This window comes from Megascapheus bottae, chromosome 1, assembly GCF_031878675.1.
Source record: "Megascapheus bottae isolate mThoBot1 chromosome 1, mThoBot2.hap1, whole genome shotgun sequence".
NCBI lineage: Eukaryota > Metazoa > Chordata > Mammalia > Rodentia > Geomyidae > Megascapheus > Megascapheus bottae.
This window is the reverse complement of record NC_143509.1, coordinates 100,587,249-100,608,426: the sequence shown is the minus strand read 5'-3', so window position 1 is coordinate 100,608,426 and position 21,178 is coordinate 100,587,249. Positions and strand designations below refer to the sequence as shown.

The 21,178-nt window shown below is 46.6% G+C and overlaps 1 protein-coding gene across 5 annotated transcripts in view; it reads right to left on the bottom strand.

The window, feature by feature from the left end:
- Dyrk1a (dual specificity tyrosine phosphorylation regulated kinase 1A) overlaps positions 1-20,733 on the bottom strand; it is a 130,443-nt gene extending 109,710 nt beyond the window's left edge. For 4 of the 5 annotated variants that reach the window (XR_016538165.1, XR_016538166.1, XM_090349279.1 and 1 more), the window contains exon 1: positions 19,284-19,521. The gene's annotated coding sequence lies outside the window, so the exon portion shown is untranslated. Of the gene's footprint in view, positions 1-19,283; positions 19,522-20,715 lie in introns of those variants that run through there. The other variant, XM_090349285.1, reaches the window with a different exon arrangement.
- Between the last annotated feature and the right edge of the window lie 445 nt (positions 20,734-21,178).

The window sequence follows — 21,178 nt, the reverse complement described above, 5'->3', positions numbered from 1 at the left end:
TCCTTTTGTGCCCAGACTGGCTTTGAACCTTGATCCTCAGATCTCAGCCTCCTGAGTAACTAGGATTACAGGCATGAGCCTGTCTTAACCTTGCCTCTGTACCTTTGCAATCTTTCTTTGATCTCTGAGTTTGGAAACTCAATGAGCTTCCATTCAGAATCCCCCTCTCCACATACCTAGGCAGAAAACTCACAGGGATGATAGCCTCAGTCACTGTCAGAGTTCTCAGTTCTCAGTTCCGTGGTATCTAGTATTCAGTACCTAAAAGCAGTGTCTTGTGCAGTGCTCTAGATGTGTGTGGTAGAAGGGAGGATTCAAAATTCTACTACCTCCCAGTCACAAGTAGAAATTCTAATTCCTTGAACTCAAGTTTAAACTACACATTGTATAAGCTGCAACTCCTATACAGACACACACACAGACACAGACACACACACACAGACACACACACACACACACACACACACACACACACAAAATATGTAAGTCACACATCTCATTTGGTATGTGTGATGGTACTGGAGCTTGAACCCAGGGCCTTGGATTCTTGCTTGCCTTTTTCACTCAAGGAGTCATACCTCCACTTCCAGGTTTTGCTGGGAACCTAGAGATAAGAGTCTCACAGACTCTTCAGCTCAGGCTGACTTCAAACTGTGATCCTCAGACCTCAGCCTCCTGATTAACTAGGACTGCATGTGTGAGCCACTGGCAGCCAACCATTCATCACTTTTGTAATTGTATTCTCTGACTTCTTGCTCATTCTACATCTTACAACAGGCTGTAGGATCTGTGAGGAATAAAGAAAGGGATCCGTATCGTGTCACTCTCATATCCCACCTAGAATATATACTGGCCTAGGACAGACATGTGAACTTACAATTAAACCAATAAGCAAACTGTTTTACAGGTATCTCACTAACATATACTACTTCTTCTCATTAGTAACTCTAATCTTGATGCAGGTAGGCCAGACCCTGGACAATTCTTCTGAACTGTCTATTATCTTAATTAGTATCATTTAAAGAAAGGCTTAGTTGCAAACAAAAGCAACTAGCTCTGGCTGTGTTGAGGCTGAAAGGCAAGTTATTAAAGTATATTAGGCAATTCCCAGAAAACCTCATGTGGGGACAAGTCCTAGTTAAGAATCAAATTTCAAATAAAAGACTGGGTCCAGTAAAGACCACACAGAGTTTTAGACATTGCAACTTGTATTTTGACACCCAAGACCAGACATGTAAATGCTGAAAAGTGGAATCTCTGCTGATGCTGCCTTGGGAAAACATACACAGCTCTCACTCACTGTAACATGGAGCACAGGTTCCAACTACCATGTGCAAATCACCAGCTGCTGAGGTAGCAGGCACAAGTAGGTCACAAGACTACATCCTAACTGCAAGACAAAGGGAGAGTGAACACCTGGTTCTCACATTCAAACAAGGTCTCTACTTTTCACTGACTTCTCAAATAGAAAGAATTCTTCAAGCAGGGCATGATGGCTCACGCATGTGATCATAGCATTACTCTGGAGGCTGAGATCTGAGGATCATGGTTCCAAGCCAGCCTGGGCACTAAAGTCAGTGAGACTCTTATCTCCAATTACTAGAAAACCTGAAGTGGTGTTGTGGCTCAAGGCATAGGGCAGTAGCCTTAAGCTGAAGAGCTCAGAGACAGTACCTAGGCCCAGAGTTCAAGTCCCACGACCAAAAAAAGAAAAAAGAATTTTTCAAACACAGAAGTTAGATTTTATTTATCATCCAAAAGACTGGCACAGGGAAACAATCGCACATGATGAAGTTCTATCTACTTCTTCAATGAACAGGTTACTGACATCTATTTCTTTTTTTCCTCTCTGAATGTTCAAAAATGGGCAACTGTTCCCTGGCATTTTATTATCTGGAGGCAGCACTGCAACCTACTATGATTAATGCAAAGCAAATTTAACCCCTCAATCTTGTTTTCTAACATATAAAACAGTGACAGTATTAACTACCTGGCAAGGATGTTGCGAATATTCAAATATAGCTAGCAAGGTTGGTCTAATCAGGTAACTGATTAACAGAAGCTACTATTACTAAGTGGTATCTTATTTTTCAAGAGAAGAAACTCAGATATACACGAGTACCTCATTTAAAAAGTAATTTGGGGGCCGGGAGTTTGACCTAGTGGTTAAAGTGCTTGCCTAGCATGCATGAAGACCCAGGTTCGATTCCTCCGTACCACATACATAGAAAAAAGCTGGAAGTGGTGCTGAGGCTCAAGTGGTAGAGCTCTAGCCTTGAGAAAGTCCAAGGACAGTGCTCAGGCCCTGAGCTCAAGCCCAGGACTGGCAAAAAAAAAAAAAAAAAAAAAAAAGTAATTTGGCCGGGCACAGTGGCTCATGCCTGTAATCCTAAACTCCTCAGGAGGCTGAGATCTAAGGACAGAGGTTCAAAGCCAGCCCAAGCACTACAAAGCTCATGAGACTCTTATCTCCAATTATTCACCAGAAAACCAGAAATAGAGCGAGCCATGATTCAAGGGGAAGGGTAGCAGCCTTGAGCTGAAGAACTCAGGGACAATGCCCAGGCCTAGAGTTGAAGTCCAAGGTGGACACACACAAAATAATTTGCCCACTAAGTTGAATATCTAAGTTTTTATTTTATTTTGTTATTTTAAATGTCATCTCCCACCTCCATGTTGCCAGAAATAAAGCAGCAAGTTCTTTAAAGTATTTTAAAATGTTGGGGCTGGGAGTTTGGCCTAGTGGTAGAGTGCTTGACTAGACCGGGGTTCAATTCCTCGGTACCATATACATACAAAAAAGCCAGAAGTGGTGCTGAGGCTCAAGTAGTAGAGCTCTAGTCTTGAGAAAGCTCAAGCCCCAGGACTGGCAAAAAAAAATAGTTTAAAATGTTGCCATCAAAACACACATACACGCGCGGACACACACACACACACACACACACACACACACACACACACACACACACACACACACACACACACACACACACACACGTTCTAGGACAGTGCTGGTTCATCCCTATAATCCTAACAATACAAGAGGCTGAGATCTGAGAATCAAGGCTCAAAGCCAACCCTGTCTGTGAGACTCTGACCTCTAATGAACCCCTAAAAAGCCAGAAATGAAGGTATGGTTCATGTGGTAGAGGGCCAGTCTATAATATGCATATTATAATTATAAACATTAAATACATAAACCATTTGCCCAAGCCGTTTCCTTTAAATTTCTCTCCAGTGAGCTGTGAGCATACTGCAAAGTTTCATGAGGGAAGAAAGTGTTTACCCACTGAGTCATTACGAAGTCCCAAGACAGGGGACCAACAGACAGAAGACTTTCAACAAAGTACCTCAATATTGCTTTGCCAAATATTTACAGAAACCAGTCATTGAGAAAGGTTACAAAAACTGCCTTGAAACAAACGTTATCCTTATAAGTTTAAAAAACAATGACATGATCAGCCGCATCAATAATTTTCCAACTTGCTACAAGATTCTTTTGAAAATCTGTCCATCCAATAGGCCTACACTCATTCTTGTCTTCTCATCCAGACTTAAAGCTTTTCATCATCCAAACTATTTTCTTCACTTTTCTGTCCCATTTTAAATGAAATCAAAGCGAGACACGCTAGAACTGCAGTTGAATGAGCAACTCTGCTGGCTAGGAGCAATGCTGAGGTTTTTTTCTTCTTATGCCCACACTGGGGCTTGAACACAGTGAGAGTGTAGTGCTCTTACTCAGTGTTTAGGCCCACCAAGGGCACTGCTGCTTGAGTTTTCCGTCCACTGGCTTCATGCAAGTTAATTGGAGACAAGTCTCTCAGATCCTCAGATCTCAGTCTCCTGAGTAAGCTAGGATTAAATTACATACAGGAATAAGCCATCATGTGCCCAGCCCAATCTTCTATCATTAAAGAGCCTCGCCTTCACACTTCCAAAGTCCCTTCTTACTGGAGTACACAATCAACTAATTCTCTGTTCCAGTTTTTAGGTTCACAATATAAACCAGCAAAAATCAGAACACTGATTCATTGCAACAGTGTTTTATTTAGAGCTTACTAAGTGCCAACCTCTCTAGAAACTCCAAAGAATGGAAAAAACAGAGCAAAGTACCACTATTGATTTCTGCAAAGGATTAATCTATTAAACTCTAAAGAAAAAAAAAAACCAACTATAATAAAAATTTTGAATGGCTCACACCTGTAATCCTAGCTACTCGAGAAGCTGAGATCTGAGGATCAAGGTTCAAAGCCAGCCCTGGCACAAAAGGACCTGATATGCTTATCTCCAATTAATCTCTAGAAAATGGGAAGTGGGGCCAGGAGTTTGGCCTAGTGGTTAAAGTGCTTGCCTAGCATGCATGAAGACCCAGGTTCAATTCCTTGGTACCACGTATAGAAAAAAGCCGGAAGTGGTGCTGAGACTCAAGTGGTAGAGCTCTAGCCTTGAGAAAGTCCAATGACAGTGCTCAGGCCCTGAGCTCAAGCCCAGGACTGGCAAAAAAAAAAAAAAAAAGAAAATGGGAAGTGGGGCTTGGCTCAAGGGTAGGGTGGTAGCCTTGGGCTAAAGAGCTCAGGGATAACACCCAGGCCCAGGGGTAGGTTGGCAGCCTTGAGCTAAAGAGCTCAGGGACAACGCCCAGACCAAGTTCAAACCCTATGACCCACAAAAAAAAAAAAAAAAATTATGAAGAGAGGGGCCAATAGTGTGGCCTGATGGTAAAGTGCTCCCCTCGTATGCACATAGTCCTGGGTTCCACATACACAGAAAAAGCTGGAAGTAGCACTGTGACTCAAGTGGCAGAGCTCTAGCCTTGAGCAAAAACTGTCTAAGGATACGCCCCTGAGTTCAGGCCCCAGGACTGGCCAAAAGCAAACAAACAAAAACAATTTTAAAAAATTTATGAAGAGAACAAGAAACATAAAATTTTTTAAGCTAAGACTTAAGGAGAATAGGAGGCCTTCCCTAGCAGTTTTTATCTAGGCTGAAACTGAAAGAGGAAATGTAGTTAAGAGATGATTTGAGACATAGAGAGTAAGGTATGCAAAGACATGGAGCCAGTTACTGCAATACTATTGCAAGGCAGCTATCAAGGAAAGGGTAGACAGGTTCTATGGTATTTCTTCTTTGGCTTAAGAGTCTCAACCAGGGCCAGAAGTGTGATCTAGTGGTACTGAGCTTGCCTAGCATGCACAGAAGACCTGAGTTCAATTTCTCAGTACCACATATATAGCAAAGCCAGAAGTGGTGCTGTGGCTCACGTGATAGAGCGCTAACCTTAAGGAAAGCCCAAGGCCCTAAAACAGTCTCAATCATTAGAGTTAAAATGCCCATTCAAATGAACTTTTCTTATGCCTTGATTTTTCTATATGCTCCACTTCATACTTGTCTTATTCAGTAAATAACTTTTCCCATTTTTCTACAGTGAATTCTAAAATTCCTTTCTTCAATCTCATTTTTCTACAAATGTTACAGAGTAAATGTTGGCCTTCAGGACAATTCCTAGGCAAATTTACCTAGATTTACTGAGGTTTTAAATTGTACTATAGAACTATAACTAAACACAAACAAAATTAATTTTGAAATATTTAATGAGATCTTTTTTTATTATACTTTGAAAAACTGTCACAGAACAATCTTTATCCCACAGAAGTAATATCTATCAACAATGAGTGGCATTAAAACAGAAAGTAAAATTAACATTATAGTGGAAGTTTTTCTTTTCATGCGAAAATTATCAAATCAGAAAAGTTTTGACAAGCGCTATCTAGCTTAAGGACCAGTGCCTTTTTTTTTTTTTTTGGCTAGCCCTGGGCTTAAACTTAGGGCCTGTACACTGTCCCTGGGCTTTGTCAAGACTAGCACTCTACCACTTGCACTACAGAACCACTTGGGCTTTTTCTTTATGTGTGGTACCAAGGAATCAAACCCAGGGCTTCATGCATGCTAGGCAAGTGTGCTACCACTAGGCCAAACTGCCAGACCTCAAAAAAGCTTCTTAAGACTACTTTAACTTTCAGAAGAGCATCATCTGAGTTGAGGACATAATTCAAGTGGTAGAATGGCAGCATAACCAACAGGAGGCTCTGAGTTCAAACCCCAGTACCCACCCCCACAAAAGAGCAGCATCAAAAGTTGCTCCATTTGGGGAAGTGGGGCTTGGCACAAGGGTAGAGCCTTGAGCTGAAGAGCTCAGGGACAATGCCCAGAAGCAGAGTTCAAGCCCCACCAAAAAAAAAAAAAAAAAAAAAGTTGCTCCATTTTGTATACTCTGTGCCCCCTCCCCCTTAATAAGAATTTATGCTTACTCTAGACTGGATACTTAAACTTACTCTGAAGACTATTAAAGATAGCGCCACTGGGACAAATTCTCCACAATGGCAAAGATGGCGGTGGCCGTAATTCCAGTTTGGCAATCAAAGGTGCTAATGAAGAGCTTACTATTGCTCCCAGCCCTGGGCTTGAACTAAGGGACTGAGCACAGTCTGTAAGCTTTCTCGAGGCTAAAGCTCTACCACATGAACCACCGCTCCACTTTCAGTTTTTTCTGTGATTAATTGGAGAGTAGAGTCTTATAGACTTCATGTGCCGGCAGGTCTTCTATACACTGTGGTCCTCATATCTTACCATGATTACAAGCATGAGCCACCAGCCTGAACTGCCTTTTACAATTTTCCTGTGACCATTCTCTCCCAGTTAATCTCCCTCCCTCTCTTTCCCTTCTGCTCCTCACCTCAACCTCTTTTGAGATGTTGCCCAGAACAGCCTCTAACTCTTAGGCTCACAGACCTTCCTATCTCAACCTCTCTAAATAGTATGGGCTTAATTCTTTCTCCAGAAAATCCTCGTCACACTGACAGAAAACATTTTCCATCTTCTTTGCAGTTCTCTTTCAATCTGTAACTTTTCATCAACTGACCAGATAAAAACCTTTCTTTCATTTTCCATCATAACTGTCTCCATCTATTGCAGAACAAGATCACCTTCCCTTGTCCCTCCTTTTTCGTCTTCTCCCCAAGCCTCCTCCTCTCTCACATGCCCCAGATACATGTCTGCCACCCTTTATGATCACCCTACCGGACTCCCACATAGCCCTCTTTAAACTCTAGTCTCAACATTGAGATCCTACCTCAAAGGGAAAAAAGGTTTATAATACTACTTTAGGTGCAAACTTAAACAATTAAGACATCATTATTTACCTGTCAAGTTGACAAAGATCTGAAGCCTTTAGATCATCTGTATTGGTAAGAAGTTGGGACACTACTTGCAGACACTGGTGGGCAAAGTATAAACTTGTGCCATCTTTTGGAAGAACATTTGGCAATACATACTCAAATATGCATGTACCTGATCCAGTTTTCCTTATAAAGCATCACTTACCTAATGCTCACAGGACACAATCTACAAGAAATAATACTATCACAGCATTGTTTAAAGAACAAAATTATGAAAATCATTTAAATATCCTTTAATTGGTACTAAATAAAGGGGCACCCACAAAATGAAATGCTTCCCAACCATTAAAAACCACAGAGAAAGTTGGACATCAGTGGTTCGCACCTGTAATTCTAGCTACTCAGAAGGCTAAGATTTGAGGATTACAGTTCAAAGCCAGCTTAGACAGAAAAGACCAAGAGACTCATCTCCAATTAATAAGCAAAAGGCTCAAGTGCTAGGTCACTGGCCTTGAGCAAAAAAGCTCAGAGACAGTGCTCAGTCCTTGAGATCAAGCCTATAATGTTAACTTCTCAGGAGCCTGACATCTGAGATCCAGGTTCAAAGCCAGCCCATAAAGTGTTTGAGATTCTATCTCCAATTAACCACCAAAAAGCTTTTGTGGAAAAAAAAAAAAACAAGAAACAAAAGCTGAAGTGAAGCTATGGCTCAAGCTCAGGACCTACACACAACTGTACACACACATCATAAAGAAACTGTCCGCTGGTAGAGGAGTCAGTCGTTTTCTTTCTTTCTTTTTGGTGTTCCTAAGATTTGAACTCAGGGCCTGGATGCTCTTTTTAGCATTTTTGCTCAAGTCTGGCTGGTGCTGCACAGCTTGAGCCATAGCTTCACTTCAGCTTTTGTTTCTTGAACTTGCTAAGGAAACATTCTATCCCCCTTTTTGCACTGGTTATTTTCAGTATAGGTTCTCTAGTCCAGAGCTGTACAGGACTGTTATCTTCCTACATATGCTGTCCTTTGTCAATGGTGTATCAGACACATGCCACTTTCCCCAGTCCTCCTTCTCCTGTAGTTTAGGGTAACAGGCACACAACAGTATGGCCACTGGCATTAGTTGATATGGGAGTCTCAAGAAATGACCATGTTGGCCAGCTGGGATTACAAGCTTGAGCACAAGTCCCTGTGCCGACTTGATGTGCAAAGCTTAAGTTGCAAAATCATTTATTATGCTTTTGGCTTTTTGTGTATACTTTGTACAGGCACAAATACATGCAATGTCTAGGCATTAGAATAAAACTACAGGTGTAACTCAGTGGTTAGAACGTACACCTAGCATGCACAGACTCTAGGTTATTTGAACACCACGAAAGGGAGGGGATCATATGAAATATACAAGTTTTGTTACAACAATACAAATTAATACACAGGATATAGACACACATACAGAGAATATTCCTAGTAGAAAACCAATAGTTATTGTCTTTGGAGCATAAGAAGAATGTGTCTGATATTTTATAAGGCTTGATTTTTTTTTAACTGTACACATGTTTCTTATTTTTATGCTGGTCCTGGGCTTGAACTCAAGACCTGGGTGATGTCGTGGAGCTGTTTCGCTTAAGGCTAATGCTCCACTTGAACCACAGCTCCACCTCCTTCTTTCTAGTGTAGTAGTTAGTCAAGCCCAGTGGGTCCTAAGCAAAATTGTTCACATTCCTCTCACTGTCTGCCCATGACTCTTCACAGTTCTCAGTTTGCCTAAGGAGAATGCACGTGTACTACACCCTTCCCTCTCCACTCAAAAAAGCTGCTAACTTCTGATTTCTAAAATGACACCAAGCTAATTAACAAAAAAATAAACAAAGTGCTAACTTACTAAGGTATAAAGAACATTCCTCTGTGCATATTTACACTTTAGAGACCCCAATGGAATAAATTCCAACAGGGAAAATTTCAAGTAGATTGTTTTTTTTAAAAAAAAAAGAAAGTAATAATTGTGAGGGAAAAAAGGCTGTTTGTTCCTTGTTTTAGGGTTTTTTTTTTGTTTGGGGGATTTTTTTTTTTTTTTTTTTTGCCAGTCCTGGGCTTGAGCTCAGAGCTTGAGCACTGTCCTTGGACTTTCTCAAGGCTAGAGCTCTACCACTTGAGCCTCAGCACCACTTCCAGCTTTTTTTTTTTTTCTATGTATGTGGTACCGAAGAATCGAACCTGGGTCGTCGTGCATGCTAGACAAGCATGCTACCACTAGGCCAAACTCCCAGCCCCATCCTTGTTTTAGTTTTTGAGGGTTGTTTTGTTTTGGTGTTTCTCCCCTTACCCCCTTGGGGCTTTAACTCAGGGCCCAAGTGTTGTCCCTGAGCTTTTCTGACCAGTGCTCTTACCACTTAAGCTAAAGCTCCACTTGCAGATTTTTGGTGGTTAACTGGAGATAAGGGTCTCACAGACTTTCCTACCCAGACTGCCTTGCCTTCAAATCACCATCCTCAAATCTCAGCCTCCTGAGTAGCTAAGACGACAGCAATTACAGGGTTATACATCAAGGTCCTACCTGTCTAATCTATCTACTCTAAAGTTACCCACTACAATACTATTGCTAACAAGGCCTCATTTAAAACCAGCTTCTCGCCAGGCTCAGTGGCTCAGGCCTGTAATCCTTGCTACTCAGGAGGCTGAGATCTGAGGATCAAGTTCAAAGCCAGCCCCGGAAATAAAGTCCCAAGACTCTTGTCTCTAATTAACCACTAGAAAACCAGAAGTCGTAGTGTAGCATAATGTGCTGCAGATAAATATGAGCAGGAATACATGTACAGGGTAAGTCCAGTAAACTCCTAACACTAAATGCCAAAACTTAAATTTCTAATGTTATTTACATGATATTATCATAGCTATCAAGAATTACACTTCTGGGGCAGGGGGTTTGGCCTAGTGGTAGAGTGCTTGCCTAGCACACACAAAGACTCAGGTTCCATTTTTTGGTACCACATACATAGAAAAAGCCAGAAGCAGTGCTGTGGCTGAAGTGGTAGAGATCTAGCCTTGAGAAAACCCAAGGACAGTGCTCAGGCCCTGAGCTCAAGCCCAGGACTGGCAAAAAAAAAAAAAAAAATTACGAAAAGTCAGTAAAATAATACACTATAGGCCCCAAATTCCTTCACTGATGAAAGTATAAATTTTTCATAATTTAACTACAGATGTATATACTTCATAACAAATAACTAATTTCAGTTTGCACACTATAGTTCAGAAAACTGAACTACACCTGTAATCCTAGCTACTCAGGAGGCTGAGATCTGAGGATCACAGTTCAAAGCCAGCCCAGGGACTAAGACTGTGAGCCTCTTATCGCCCATTAACCACTAGAAAACCAGAAGTGGTGCTGTGGCTCCAGGGGTCAGAGGGTAGCCTTAAGCTGAAAAGCACAGGGACAATGTCCAGGCCCAGAGTCCAAGCCCCATGACAGAAAACAATAAATAAATATATAAAGCTTACTAGCATAGTGCTGGGAGTTTGGCCTAGTGGTAGAGTGCTTGCCTAGCATGCACGAAGACCCGGGTTCGATTCCTTGGTACCACATACATAGAAAAGCCAGAAGTGGTGCTGTGGCTCAAGTGGCAGAGCTCTAGCCTTGAGGAAGCCCAAGGACAGTGCTCAAGCCCTGAGCTAAAAGCCCAGGACTGGCAAAAAAAAAAAAAACAACTTACTAGCATAATAAACTGCCTTTTTTTTCTCAAAACTTTCTTCCAAAACACTTGGAAATATGAAGGCAATGTTTACTTTTCCTTTATTCTGCCCTGTCCTTCTAAATAAACAAATTTTCAGCAAAATAGCCACCCTAGGGCCAGGAGGTAGCTTAGTAGCAGAGTGCTCAACTAGCATACACAAAGCCCTGGTTTCGATTCTTCAGTACCACCTAAGTAGAAAAAGCTGGAAGTGGTGCTGTAGCTCAAGTGGCAGAGTGCTAGCTTTGAACAAAAAGGGTCTAAGGGTAGGGCTGGGAGTTTGGCCTAGTGGTAGAGTGCTTGCCTAGCATACACGAAGAGCCGGGTTCGATTCCTCAGTATCACATACTTAGAAAAAGCCAGAAGTGGTGCGAAGGCTCAAGTGGTTGAGCTCTAGCTTTGAGAAAAATCCAAGGACAGTGCTCAGGTACTGAGCTTAAGCCCAGGACTGGCAAAACAAAAACAAAAACAAACCAAAAAAAGTGTCTAAGGGCAGAGCCCAGGCCCTGAGTTCAAGCCCCAAGACTGGCCAAAAAAAAAAAAAATTATTTAATAGCCACCGTATCTGAGACCACATATCCCAGCTTCTCTATACAGCTAAGTATGGTAACATAATTGTGTGATATCAATAGGGTGTCAACATAAGTCATATGTGCAGCTTCCTCGTTTATCTTTAAAGGGAAGGGATCAAACCTCTCCACATCCTATTTCTGAACTATGGAAATAGTGTAGCGCTGTCTTGTACTATAAAGAGAAAGGCAACACCTTAAATACAGAAAAACAACAAGAGAAGCAACTCAAATCCTCATATCAAGGAGCCACCAAACCAATCTTAAGATTACCTAGATTTAGGAAGAAAAATAAATGTAACTTACACCCCCACCGGTGCATATCAAAAACCAGGAGGCAATCCAAGGATTGGTGTACAAAGCCATCCCAGACAGAAAAACCCCTGAGATTCTTATTTCCAATGAACCAAAGAACAGGCTGGCAGTAGAACTGTGACTCAAAGTCATAGAGTGCTAGCATTGAGTGAAAAAGCTTAGGGATAGCACCTGGACCCTAAGTTCAAGACTCAAGAATGGCACCAAAAAAATAAGGAAGTTTTGATTTGTAGCTAGGCACCAGCAGATCACAATTATCCTAGCTACTTGGAAAGCTGGAAATGGGAGGATCATGGTTGGAGGCCAGTACAGACAGAAAATTTCCCAAGACCCTACCTCAAAAGAAAAAACATCAACCAAGAAGCCAGATATCAGTGGCTCACACCTACTCAGGAGGCTAAGATCTAAAGATCATGGTTTGAAGCCAGTCCAAGCAGGAAGGAAGTCCATGAGGTTTCAGCCCAAGCAAGAACTCCATGAGATTTTGATCTCCACTTAATCACCAAAAAGCTGGAATTGGAACTGTGGTCCAGTACTGTGGTAGAGTACTAATTAGCCTTGAGTACAAAAGCCCAAGGACACTATAGTTCAAAGACACTGCCCAGGCCCTGCCCAAGCCACAGGATAGCACATCTATGTATACACAGAAGAAATGTTTAAAGTTATAACAAGTATTAATATTAAATAATGGCTATCTCACAATATGGAAAGCTGAAACAAACTGAAAATTCTTGCTCTGAGTCACAATAAGCCTCATATTGGACAACTCCATTTCTGAGATTAGTATGACTCTACCATCTTATGTTGATGATCATCTTGCATGTTTAGTAAAACAAAAAACAAAAGGTGTCACATTTCACATTGTCAAATTCCTCCGCAGGGTAGCTAGTGATATCCACAACCGATATATAGAATCTTAAGACACAGAGAGAAGCTCTTATATCCAAGATTAAACAGCTAATGTGGCACCCAGGCAGGAATTAGCATGTAAGATCTTCCTTCCATATATATATATATATATATATATATATATATATATATATATATATATACACACACACACACACACACACACACACACAAACACACACATACGTGTACCCGCACATCCGCATCTGCCATCTGTCAGGCACTAGAGTCACAGCTTTCACCAAGGAAGACTCGTGGCCAGGCACAGTTGCTCCAGCTTGTAATCTCAGCTACTCTCCATGCAGACAGGGAAGATCCTGGCTGGAGGTCAGCAGGAGGGAAAAAGTTCCATCTCAGCCACTGAAAGTGGGCCCTAGCTCAAGTGGTAGAGTGCTAGCCTTGACTAAAAGAGCTCAGGGACATCACCCAGGTCCTGAGTTCAAGCCCTAGGACCCGCACGAGTGGGCACTCACACATATGCCCATGTGCGTGCACACACATTCACACAAAAGGTTTGGTATGTACTGCATACAGTTGTGCCAGTTACCTGAGGAAAGTTTAAATGGAGCTGGGCTCTTCATCTTCTTTTAACAAGCTCAAGATATAGAAATAGCTTCTCTCGGGCTGGGAATTTGGCCTAGTGGTTAAAGTGCTTGCCTAGCATGCACGAAGACCCAGGTTCGATTCCTTGGTACCACATATATAGAAAAAGCCGGAAGTGGTGCTGAGGCTCAAGTGGTAGAGTTCTAGCCTTGAGAAAGTCCAAGGACAGTGCTCACGCTCTGAGCTCAAACCCAGGACTGGCAAAAAAAAAAAAAAAAAAAGAAATAGCTTCTCTCTTTCCAACCATCCTTATGCGGAGTAAGGTCTTATCCTTCACTCACTCAAATGGCAAACCATGTAATAGTTAAAGAGAAATACAATGTAACTATAACATAGTTTTTTAACTAGAAAAAAATGCACGAGCTGGTGCGGAAACAACCGACAAAAAAAAAAAGGAAATGCGAGGATTACGGAAATGAAAAACTTTATAGTAAAATAACTAAAGGAAAAGGGACTGCTTAAGTAGTAGAGTGACTGCCAGCACACACAAAGACCCAAGTTCAAACTCCAGAGCTACAGAAAGCTAAATAACTTACTGCTTGCGGTCCAGATGGAATCTAATAGAGAAAATCTGACGGGAGATGAATAAATATATACACAGACATATGTGATTAGTTATATAGCTTATGAAAGAAAAGCAGAGGATCCAAGGAGCCTCACCTAGGCTGGGGTTTGAGGCGGCTTCTCACAAGTGTTTATGCTTGGACATGAGTGAAACACAAAGGTAGAAGGAAAGGGGAAACGTACTTTACATTCACTATCACTACCTTCACGAGAACCCTAAACTGTCACCAACCCCATTTTACTGATGAGGAAATAAGTGAGGCTGGAAAGAGACCATCATGCCTGACACTTCCGCTACAAAGGAGTGTGACTACAGGTCTGACCATTCTGCCCATCCAGTGCAACTGATCTCCACAGCCACATGCTACCTCAACTGCCACCTAAAACTATTATCAAGAAGACTTGGATATGGGCATGGGAAGAGGTTAACAGTATTCAAGAAATAATGCACTCACTACCTTATGAATGTAATTGTAACCCCTCTGTATATCACTCTGATAATAAAATAAAATTAAAAAGAAAAAAAAAAGATTTGGGAGACATGCCATAGTTTAAGTATCTTCTTCAAGTACATGTGCCAAGATACAAACCTTAACCAAAAATATTAATTTTTTTAAATCAACTCGTTATTAGAAATGTGTTTAGAGCTAGACAATGTGGCTCACTCCTGTAATCCTAGCTACTCAGGAGGCTGAGATCTGAGGACCAAGGTTCAAAGCCAGCCTGGGCACAAAATGACCTGAGACTCTTATCTCCAATTAACCTCTAGAAAACAGGACATGGGGCTTGGCTCAAGGGTAGGGTGGTAGCCTTAAGCTGAAGAGCTCAGGGACAGGGGCCAGGATGAGTTCAGGAAAAAAGAAAGGAAGGAAGGAAGGAAGGAAGGAAGGAAGGAAGGAAGGAAGGAAAGTGTTTAGAGGCCAGGAGCTCAGGGACAGGGCCCAGGCCCAGGGTCTAAGCTCCACAACCAACTCCCTCCTAAAGAAAGAAAGGAAGAAAGAAAGAAAAAGCGGGGGAGGGAAGGAAGGAAGGAAGGAGAGAGAGGGGGGAGAGAAAGAGAGAGAGAGAGAGAGAGAGAGAGAGAGAGAGAGAGAGAGAGAGAGAGAGAGAGAGAGAGAAAAGAAAAGAAATGTGTTTAGAGGCCAGGAGCATGTCCTAGTGATAGAGTGCCTGTCTAGCATGCACAAAGCCCCAGGTTATATTCCTAGGTACCACATACACAGAAAATGCTGAAAGTGGTGCTGTGGCTCAAGTGGAAGAACGCTAGCCTTGAGAAAGCCCAAGGACAGAGCCCAGGCTCTGAGTTCAAGCCCCAGGACTGGGGGTGGGGGAAGGGGGAGAGAAACAAAGAAAAAAATGTGTTTAATGAATAAGATGAACTCAGCAGAACTGACAGTAAAAGCTGGTTTCACTTTATGTCACACCAGTTCATAAGTACCTCCTTCCCCCAAAATTCAACTTAAATATTTCAATGATGGGGAGACAAAACTCCAAATGACTAATGGCCCACACATTCTAATCTACACTCATTGTACATAACATGAAGAGCCTAAGTCCCTCAAACAATTTTTTTAAAGTATCTTCTCAACAATTTTAACAATATAAACTTTCAAAAAATCACCTTCTAGAAAAAAGAACAGGGCTCTGGTAAAGAGCCAACTGCCAAGAAACGAACACTGCTCATTATCAGCAACCAGCTCAACCAGCCTCAGAGGAACCACAGCACTGAAGATGCTCAACGGGCATGTGTGCATCCCCCAGCAACCAAGTGAACTCGCTACAAAACCCGGGAAGCAGAATTTCAAAGAAAAATAAATTCCTAGTATGCAATTACTTGTGAATTATTTTGTTTCCATATACCAAAAAATGGAAACTGGGCTGCTGGTAGCCACTATGAACCTTAACCTTAAATTAGCCATGGGAGATCGACATTTCAGTCTCACACACCCAATGGCAAACTTTAAATTTTCACCCCTCCAAAAAAAATTTTAATCCAAAATTTTGGAAGCAGTGGTTATGAATTAAGTCACGACAAGGTGGTGCGAGTTCTTTGGAAGGCATGGCCACTCCTGTAAGATGCTATCTACTAGTCATACACCAGCCACACAATCCATTTTGCAATTGACAGGCCAAACTATAGGATCAGATCAAGTTCAGGTGACCCTGATACTGTCAAGTATTATCTTTATTTCTAAAATGAAGTTGGAGGTAAAAAACAACCCAAAACAAAGGCTGTTAGCTCATAGTTTAAGCTACTCTCAGGAACACCCTCAAACTCTAAGAGAAGTAAAGAGGCAAATTATTGATGGAGACTTTGTAGAACTTGAAGTATTGTTGGGTTCAGATAGTTAAGTTCTTATAGAAAATGTGTGGGGGGATGAGGGGGCGCAAAATAAAAGCTCTTCACTATGAGAACTACTGCCAAAACAAAGACAAATAAATGTATGTGTATAATCACAAATACTAAGATAGTCATCAACTAAGTCCCCCTCTTCCAGGGGTCTTCTTACTGTCATATACAAGACAATTCCTTCTTGCCCATAATAACTTCTTTCTACCCCAATTTTCTTTCCATATCTAGACACATCAACCATAAACCTGTACACAAAAGCAACTCTGGAGAGTCTAAATTTCTAAGCTATTTCTTTTTTGTTGTTGTTGTTTTCCGGTGGATCATGGGGCTTGAACTCTGGGCCAGGGCACTGTCCCTGAGCTCTACAGCTCAAGGCTACTGCCCTACCCCTGGAGCCACAGCCTCCCTTCCCGATTTTCTAGTGATTAATTGGAGATAGAATCTCCCAGGCTTTAGTGCCCAGGCTGGCTTTGAACCTCGATCCTCAGATCTCAGCCTCAGTAGCTAGGATTTCTTAAAAAAAAAAAAAAAAACTTTCAAATAATAACCAAGATTTAGTGCAAATAATATTCTTTGTATATTTAAAAAAGAAAACGCATGCCAAAGGTCATGACATACTGTTTTATAACAAGTTATCTTGACTCTAACTTTTACAAATATGTACAGCATTATTTAGCACTAACTACCTTGTTGCACCCTCCATGCTCCACCCCCACCTCTTTTAAGTCACAAAGTAACTAACTATCCTTAAGTCAAATCAAGAAACATACCTCAAACAGTATTCTACAGGGGAAAAACCATTTCTATCCAAGTGTCTTTTTTACTACTAATAAAGTTGAATATTTTCAATTACCCTGAATGTTGGTGCTTCTAATAATTAACTTATGCACTTTTGATCCTAGCACACAGTAATTTTCTACATTAAATTTTTAACAAGCCCTGCCAAAGGGTCCCCAATGTTTAAGAAATGGTCTCATCTGTAACTTTCTCCCTAGGAATTTCAAAGATCTCACTAATTCATTTTGTCCATTCCCCACCCCTACCAATAACTGTCATTACGGCAAGTCTATTTCTTCAAAGCTAAAATCTCCTTTCAACACCCACCAGTTATAAAGACATGTGCCTTCACCTTTGAAACACAAGGGGTACCCTTCCTCCTAGAATTAGTTTCAGAGCTTATGCCTTTCTGAGGTAAAAATACTGTTTTATACTTAGTTTTACAAGAGTACTTGGAGTAGAAACTGACAGAAGTCCTTAACTTTCTGGCAAGCTTGGAGGTCTAAATAAATTTGGACAGCTACCATAAACACCACTGCTATGCCAAGGCAAACCCTTCAAAACGACCAGGGCACTTCGAGTGTAAATCCAAGGTACATTAAGAATCTTAACTATCGACAAATAAACTTTTACTCAACAGCTATTTGTTTGAAACCTAAGCACATGAAATTTTGGCTCTAATCTCCAATTGACAGCCTTCCAAAAAATAATATTCTCTTAAAAAAAAACAATTAGGAGACATGTAAGGTCACAAAAGCTAAGAGTTAACTTCCAAGAACTGATACCCAGGTTTAAAAACACTAAGTCATTTTAACACATGCAACACAATGTAGAAGGTTAGGGGACACATCCAAGTACCCTCAGGAAAGTAAGGATAACCTGGCACGAAACTTTCTTAGGATTTGTCAGCGTTCACAAGGACTCCTCTGATTACACTGACACACCAAGCAGCTCTCCTATTCCTTCCACGGGACTAGTTCCCTGCAGCCCACACCAAGTTAACTCCAGGCAGAGCACTGTCCGTGGGGTGGGAACCCTGAGTCATCTCACACACGCACACGCGCACACATGCATGCACACACATGCATGCACACACACGCACACACACACACACGCGCGCACACGCGCGGCTCCAAAATGTGCCAGTGTTTCTCGTTTCTAAAAAATAAAAGAGCTCAGGGATCAAAGCCTGGTCTGGGGACAAAAACGGAAGGAAACGAACCCCACCGCCGGCTCGCGGCGTCGGGGCCGAGTGACCTTGGCCCCTCCGCAGGCTCAGTCTCCGCATCTGTGAAATGGCCCCGGGCCTCCCGCCCTCGGAGGGCCGGACCCTAACCTTCCGTACGAGTGAGAACCTCCGCGGTGTTTTCGGGCCGGGGCCGGGGGTGAGTTCAGGAGCCCAGGGGAGCCTGCGTGACCCGGAGCCGCCGCACCCGGGGCTGGGCCGGCCGGCCGGCGGGCTCACCGCTTTTGCCATTGTCCAGCGTTTCGGGCTGGGGAGCGGCCTGGGGCGAAGGGCCGAGCGCCCGGGTGGGCCGGCGCCCGCAGGGAGACTCGGCCACCGGCTCCTCCGGCGGGGCCCCCCGCGGCCACGATGGCTCCCACTCCCGGCCCAACTTCGGGGCCCACCGCGTCTCCCCGCCCCGGCGCAGGCCCAGCGGGCTGCGGAGGAGGCGGCGGCCGGGCGGGCGGGCGGAGGGCCGACCTTCGCCGGCGCCCGGCTCGGCCCTGCGTCCCCCGCCGACCGGCGCCGCCGGCCCCATTTTCTCCACCCGTGCATTGTCCTTGCCGGGAACCCCGGCGATCCGTGCAAGTGGTGGGGATGGAGAGGAGGGACGAGGGAGGAGCTGGGGCCGAGGACGGGGAGGACGGGGAGGAAGAGGAGGAAGAGGAGGAGGAGGAGGAGGACGAGGAGGAGGAGGAAGAGGAGGAGGACGGCGGCGACCACAACCTCCCCGCCCGGCCCGGACGGCCAGCCCGAGGTCTGGCGCTCTCCCCGGCCCCGGCCTCGACCCCGACTCCCCGGAGGCCGCGGACCCCGATCCCGCCCTGCGCAACTCTGCCTCGCCGGGCGGCCGCCTCCCTCCGGGGCCCGGCCGGCCCCGGGCTCCCTCCCCCAGCAGCCGGCCCGGCTGGCGGGCGGGCGCCTCCTCCTAAAATGGCAGGTCCCTCCCTCCGCCCGCCCGGCCGGCCCGGCTCTCGGCGCGGGCCCCGCCGCAGCAGGGCCGCCGCCGGGGCGGGGGGGAGGCCGAGAGCCGGGCTGAGCCGGGCGGGGCCGCGGCCCGGCCGGACACTCACCGGGACGATGGCGGGGCGCTCGCGCCGCTCCCTCCGGTGAGTCTCAGCCTCGGGCTCCCGCGCCGCGCTCCCGCCGCGCGGGCCTCCGCAGCCAGCGCCGCCCCGGCCGCCTCTCTCCGCCCCTGGCGTTCCCGGCGCTCCCGGCTGCGCCACAGCCCGATCAGTCTGGTCTCCGGCTCCCGGTTCCAGCGGCGCCCGGGGCCGGGGAGGCGACCGCCCCCTCCCCGGCAAATACCGCAGTCCCCGGGCCCTGGGTCCCGGCGGCGGGGGCCGCGCGGCCCGGCCCGGCCCGGCGCGGAGGGCGGCGGCGGCGAGGCCGGGCGCCGAGCGGCGGCCGCTCCCGGCGGCTTCTTCCCGAGGAGGATTTTGTAAATCTCACAAAATGGCGCGCGCTCCGAATCTGCGCAGCGAGAAGCGCCGGGCCCGGGCGGCGGCGGCGGCGGCGGCGGCTCCTCCGCCAGGAGAGCCCGAACCGCCCGCCCCCGACCCCGCACAGACAGACAGACAGACAGACACCCGCGCACACGCGCGCACCCTCGCACACGCTCGCTCGCACACTCTCGCACACTCACACCGGGCCCGCCCGCTCGCCGGCGGCGGCAGCGGCACCCACAGCAGCAGCAGGAACAGCAGCAGCAGCAGCAGGAGCGGCGGCGGCGGCGGCGGCGGCGGCGGCGGCGGCGGCGCCCGCACCCCCCGCTCGGGGTGTCCGCTCCCTCAGCCCGACCTGGGCCGCGATCAGCAGCAGCGACAGCAGCAGGCTCCCCGGATCCCCCCGCCGCGGTTGCCGCCGCCACCCCCGCCTCACTCCAATGGGGCTTTTTATTATTATTCGGGCGGGAAGCGAAAGGGTTTAAAAAAAAACCAACCAACAAAATGGCGACGGACCGACCCGGTCGCTATAGCAACTGTCAATCAAAACGCAAAACCCCGGCTGACGTGCTGACGTCCCTCCTCCCGCCCCTCGGCCCCCAGCCGGTGGGCGGGGCCTGTTGCCCGGGCAACGGCAGATTCCGTTCCCTCCTTTCCCTCTTCCCCCTCCGTCCCCAGCCAACCACCCAACCCCCTCAGGTCACGTGAAGGATAAATTCGGAGCTGGGGCCCCGCTACGAGTGTCCGAGAAGGGCGCGTGATTCGCTCGGGGAGGGGAGCGCGGGGGAGGGGGGCGGCCGAGGCAGGGAAGGGAAGGGGGCGGGGAGCCGAGGCGGCGGCCTGCCCGTGCGCGAGCGCCCGCCGCCCCCGTCCGCCGCGCCCCGCCCCGCGCCCGCCGCGCCCCGCGGCCCGCGCCGACTGCGGCCCGGGGAGCGCGCGGCTTCCCGCGCCACCGCCCAGCCCCGCGCTTCCGCGTCGCGCGCCCGCGGCCCCGCCCGCACGGAGGGAGGGGGTGGGAGGGAAGCGGGAAGTCCCCCGCCCCGCGGCCGCCGCTCCTCACCGGGGTCGCTGGGCCTCGGGTCTGGGGAGGGCAGGCCGGCCCCCCCTTCGCCGGAAGACGCCCGCGGAGGTGGCGGCGGGAGCTGGCGACGGCGGCCGCGCGCCGGGCATGGCCGGAATTCCGCACGCGGCCGCCGTCTCGGGCCGATCGCGGGCCCAGCCGGCCCGCCAACTTTTCCGGCCGCGCACGCCCCGCGCGGCGCCCCCGGGCCGCGCCAGGCCCCTCCCCGCCGCGCCGGCCCGGCTCCCTCCCCCACACACCCCGCGGCCGCGGCCGCGGCCTCCCCGCAGCGCGCTCGGTGGACACGCGTCGCTTCCCCGTCCCTTCTGCTCGGCTGGAGATGGCGGCTGGCTGCGCGCTCTCCCGGGCTTCCCAGCCCGAGCGTTGGGCCCTGGCTACTTTGTAATTAGTAGACCCAGCCCCTGGCTAACCGGAGGGCGTTTAATTAACGGCCCCAGGAGCC